Raw genomic sequence first — 6,000 nt, forward strand, 5'->3', positions numbered from 1 at the left:
TATAATTACTTTCTCTTATGATGTCATTATTTTGCTACCAATACAAATTAATCTTAAAGGGCCATTAGCTTGGGCAGGTATTCCCAGCATCCAAAGTTATCATTTTTGTGAGATATTTTACATTTACCTTAAGCTGTAAAGAGTTTACTTGTGGTATCTAACAACATATATGATTGTATCACTTTTCAGCATACTTAACTTCCAATCTGCAAGGTATTAAAGGGTTAGTGATTTTATACTTCTGGTTCAATCCAATGTCTTACCTATGCTTCTGTGACCCAGTACCTCCCATCAAGATTTGAACAAGTGAGAAGCTGCTCTCCACCTCCCATCCTAACTCTGCACCACAGAGTGGCTCCTGCCACCTTCTCTTCTCTCTTTATTATTTGTTCTTCCGATTCTGAAAGTCTTGGCCTCCAGAGATCAAAAGGCTGAATCTTTGGGAGTATATCTTTGTAAGTCTCCTTCACCTTTTTTTTTTTTTTGTCTGCATGGTAATGACCATGTATCATTTCAGAAACATTTATTTTCTTAATTAAATGGTTAGTTTTTTTCCTACTGTGGAGGTGTATATGGTGGGCAGGGCCAATTTTATTGTTCACTGGTTCCAAGCAGCTGCTTCGAGGTCAAATCACTGAAGAATAGCTGCTGTGCAGTGGGAGAGGCTATACCTGAGATTGAAGGTTAAAAGCTATTGTTCTTGCAAACTACCACAACATTTAATAGATAATTATTTTGGTGTTTCTAGCCCTTTTATCACTGAAATGAAAGTGGTTTGAGAGTTCAGTCAAAAAAAAAAAGGGTGGGTCATTTATCAATAGACTACTCAGCAACAATTGAAGGCACTTATGAAAAAATTGAATAATATGGGAACATCCTTATGATTATGTTAAGCAAAAAATAAGACATACTAAGTATGATCTTAACTAGGTAAAGAAAAAGATTCATACCAAAAAATGACAGGATATGAATCTTTCATTGTTATCATCTCAGAATGGTGACTAATTTGTTTTTCTGCTTCTTTAGACATCTATGAATATTACCAGCCTTCTATAATAAGCATGTATTCCTTTGATTATGAGGAAAAAACTTTATTAAAGGAAAATAAGCTATAAACAATCATCATCATCGTATCTACCATATTTTAAATGCCTGTCAAGCATCATTCAACTTACCTGTATCATCATGAATCTTTATAACAAATATTGCAAGGGATGAATCATCTCCATTTTACAGAAGGTAAAACTGAGATTCAGAGAGATTAATTAATTTTTTCAAGACAACACAGGAAGAAATCAGCAAAACTAAGATTCAAATACAAGTTTGTCCCATTTCAAGGACTATTCTCTTTCTATTATATTATTGAAGGAAGGAATAATCCATGAAGTTTCCACCTCCATGTGTTGAAAAAAATACAGAGGAAGAAAAATGGGAATCAGTCAGTTTAAAGATGAAAAAGGGTAGCATGGATATACAGTTTGAAACAGAGCCAAAGTCCTATGGGGCCAACATGCAATGAGAAACTTGATTCGGGCAAATAGTAGTAATAATAATAATAATAATTCCTATAAGACTTACCTTAGGTGAGCCATCATAATTTATTATTAGATTACTTTTTTTAACTTTAAAGAAACAAAAATGAACCTTACTTTTAAAAAAACTCATTATTCTGCATAAACTGATTTAGCATATCATTACATATAGATGCATTTATTTCAGAAGAAGTTTCCTCTGACAGCTCCAGAATCAGATCATTTCTGGAAAAAATCAAGTCTTTTCCTTCAATTAAAGAAAAATACTTTGTCAAGCATGGAGCAGAGAAACTTACTTGTCATTGATTTGTGATGTGCTGAGTGAATCTCACCTTCAAGCTATTATTCTTTCTGAAGTAGTCTGGTCTTTATCAGTGGTTTGAGACTTCCCAGATATAAGGCACACTAGTTTTGCAAGTAACTACACTTTCTTCTACCCTGTTATTTTAGTATTACTAAGGCAGTGTGTGTATAATAATATTTTTAAAATATTAACGTATTTCTTTGTATATTAATTAGAATCTTTTGGGGTTCAAGCTTGACGTTATTCAAAGCAACTGGAAGATGGTGGCTGAAAAAGAGAGGGTTGCCAAAATTACTGAGCTTGTGCATGAAGAAGAACAAAATAAAGGAAGCACAAAAATTAATCTATTTTTGGGGAATTCCCTGGCTGTCCAGTGGGTAGGACTTGGTGCTTCCACTACCGGGGGCCTGCCCAAAAACAAACAAAATTAATCTATTTTCTTAATGCTGACCAGATTTTATATTCTGAACCATTGGGTAAAAAGTAGGACTGATAGTAGGAAACACTGAGATTGATTCATTGGAGAAGCAATTCATACTCCAGACCCAATCTCACCTATAAGTATTTCACTTCTAGTCTTTAGAATAAAAGATATATTCATTCAGAGCACTTATTCACTAAGTCATTCAGTCAGCATAGACTTATTGAAATCCTATTATGTCCTAGCAGAAGCAGTTTCAGATCTGTACAACTTATAGAGTTGCACAGAGCTCCATCATCGGAAGGGTCCTGCACTTGTTTTAATGCTCTGCTGTTGTTGCCTTGAAATTCTTAATAATTTTTGAACAAAGGATTCCATGTTTTAAATTGGTCCTGGGCCCTACACATTTTCTGCTAGGTACTGGGGAGAATAAAAGCATCATACAATTAATTAACAAAATGTTATTAGTTGTATGATAAGAAAAGTACAGAGCAAATAATGTAAAGATTGATAGTGTTCAGAAGATCTATTTTGTTGTTAGGAAAAAAGTGAAACACAAAATCTACTATCAAAATGGTAAGGGGCATATACTTCTATTTTTTCCTATTGCTTCAGTCTTGCCATGATGAGAGTTGAAATCCAGTAATTTTGTGGTTAATCTCTTCAATTCTGCTGAACTTTGTCTTGCAATGGTTAATATACTTAAGGGAAATCTAGGACATCTCAAGCCAGAACCATATCTGTGGCTTTTTCTGTCCTTGCCTTTGCAATTCCTATTCACAATACTGGATCTTGTGGTAAAATAAGGTTGTAATCTGGGGTTGCAGTTTTGGTAATGTTCAAAAGATGAGCCAAGAAAAATCACTATCATTAGCCCTTGTCACGTGAAGTTAAAAAATACCTTGTCCTGCCATAGCTCAGGGGAAAGTCTGAGCATATCTGCATTCAGCATTTTAAGGAGTTAGATTTTTCATAGCATGTTGGGTCTTTTCAGGTTGTCAAGGGAAAAGAGATACTCTCAACTTGACAGAGGCCATGATCATTTGTCACAGGAATAAACAAGAAAGGAAGCACAGGAAATCTCAGAACCCTTGCCTCCTGGGGCCCTGGAACAGCACTGAAGACACAGTATCCCGTGTAGAGAACGCTGGTCTCATGACTCAACTTTCTGTGTCTCTTTCTAAAGCTACTTAACTGCATATATGGCTCCAACCTATTGCCAGCAACCTATTCTGACCTGATGACATTCTTTGTGTTTCAGTACCATGCTGCTCTCTCTCAGGATTTTTGAGTGTCTTAATTCAAATTCACCAGGAGAGAATGAATCTGATTAGAAAAGACTCAGCAGAAAAGAAAACCTCTAATTCTTTTTTCACTATCTGGTGTGAGCACAGATTATCTCATAGGCTGCTGGCCATCACACAGATAGCTGCCCTTCATTCAAATTCCAATCTGTGGTTCAAGCTAGGGCTTTAGGATCAATTGGCCAAATGTGACAATGTCTACACTTTGCTCAGAAGAAGCTTGGGAACGACAGCTCTCAAGATATCACTGAGGCCTTAAAAAAAAAAGAGGTTAGCTTGATTATCCTATGTGAGTCTGGGGAGGGCAAGAACATTTTCATGTCTTTAAAGCTCTGTAGTAGAGGAAAAAGCCATCTCTCTCACTACCGTTCCACGTGTGAACGTATGTGCACATACATGCGTGTATAAAGGGGGTGCGGGCAGCTGGAACACATGAACTCCAGGAGAAGGAAAACTCAAAGTATTATTTCAGATCTACAAACTGCCATAACATTTTTCATTTTACCTCCATACATTTAAATCTTCGGATTTGCTGACTTGAGAATCAAATTGTTAACATGACAACAAGCACTTCCACATTTGGAAAGAAGATGATTGGTAATAGAGAAGAAATCACGTGGACAAATCCCCCAAATCAACGATAAGCTGTTGTAACTACGCAGAGCAGGGTTCCAGGTCACCTGAAGGAACGTGACGGCCCAACTGAGGCAATGCTATCTGTGCCTATGGTACCTGATAAAGATGTACTGAATAAAGGGAGCTTTCTAAGTGTTTCTCATTATCGAAGGTTTAAAGGGCAGGATATAACTGGAATCTCCAGTCAGCTGTAGATTCTTGAGGCCAAAAGGAGTCATACATGAGACAGTTAACTCCTGACGACCATTTCTTCATAGATACTCCACAGCTTCTGACTTCGGTGCCCACCACAGCTCCAGCTGCTTCTCAGTATGCTTTGCTCTCCACTGACCTAACACTGCCTTACATGCCTATCTTTCACTCCCTATGATTCAGAAACCAGATGTGACCCGAGAAAGAAACGCCTGTCCATTAGGGTGACACATTTGGCTCCTTCTCCAAACCAGCTTTTGAAGCAGGTATCTGCAGCCCAGGTGTGTCTGCAATGTCAGCTTAGGGAGCATGATAGGGAAGCAGGATTAGGAGGGAGGGCTCTTGATTTTGAAGGTTAGAAAAGCCTTAAGATAAAGGCAAGTTTCTGGATCTATGCTTTGTTGAAAACAGTAAATCCACTGAGGATCACAGACATTTTAAAAGGAATGGGAACCTAGAGGCTATCTATGGGGATTATCAGAAATTTGCTGTCTTGAAAGACAGATCTAAATTTCATTCATTGTACTTGACAGAACAAAGGATTTAAGCTAAATCTTTAAATTTCTATAATGACCCAATTGCTTTGAGCTTTGTTTTCTTCATATAAAATATTTTATCTAGATTTCAAAAGTTCCTTTCAGCTCATAATTCTGTCTCTCTCTATGTACAAAAACATAGCAATGTCTTCATTCTAGTACAGGATTTACTTCCAAACAGGATTCATTGACAAAGTTTCTGGGAGCCAATGGCAACTCCCTAATGATCTTTGTGAACTTTTGTAGTTTCCGGCTGAAAATCCCAATTTCACTCCCGGAAACAGAATCAGTAAATGCCTCATACTCTTCAGAGATACTAGGAAGGGTAAGTAAAGCAGATACTGGCAATTGGTCATACGAACTCTACAGTCTCTCTGCTAAGACGTGACCTAAACCACTGTATCCGCACGTCCGGAAGCAGTACGGACACCACCTCCTCCTCCTTCAACACTGCATTCTGTGAATCATTCCCAAGAGAATTGTATGTAGCAGTCAAAGAGTCTCAGTTTCTAGAGGTAGAATTTTCACCAGAGAAAACATAGAAATGTAAAATGGTTCATCCCCACAGCCTTCATAAATTCTGAACAATGTAAATAAAGAACATTTTTAATTCAGTAGATGGAAAATGAAATATCACTTACATACTTCTAAGCAAAAGTTAAGGATATAGTATATAAATAGGTCCATAATAATAAAATAGAAAGCTCAGGCAACATCTGAGTCATTCAGGTTACCAAGAACCTTTTTTTTCTCAAAGCACATTGCCTGTAGAAAGCAGATTTTGTTATTTTTGAACTGTCCCTATCCTTAGTTGTCTCCCCTCTTCACTTGGTGTTTTTAACCTTCACTCTTAGGTCTCTCAGAGTCTGTCTTATTTCTCCCAAACAAGATCATCATCAAAGTTTACAAGACAAACTTCCTGGTAAACAGCCTGAAGTTTTAACCACACAAACAGCATTTCCACCCAAACCATAACGTTATCAGTTAAACTAAAATATGGTGACAATTCTATTTAAATAAAAGTTCCTGTCTCAAATGTCAACAGATCCAGCATCGGGTTAGAGTGATATCCTGT

Source organism: Eschrichtius robustus, chromosome 9 (genome assembly GCF_028021215.1).
Source record: "Eschrichtius robustus isolate mEscRob2 chromosome 9, mEscRob2.pri, whole genome shotgun sequence".
NCBI lineage: Eukaryota > Metazoa > Chordata > Mammalia > Artiodactyla > Eschrichtiidae > Eschrichtius > Eschrichtius robustus.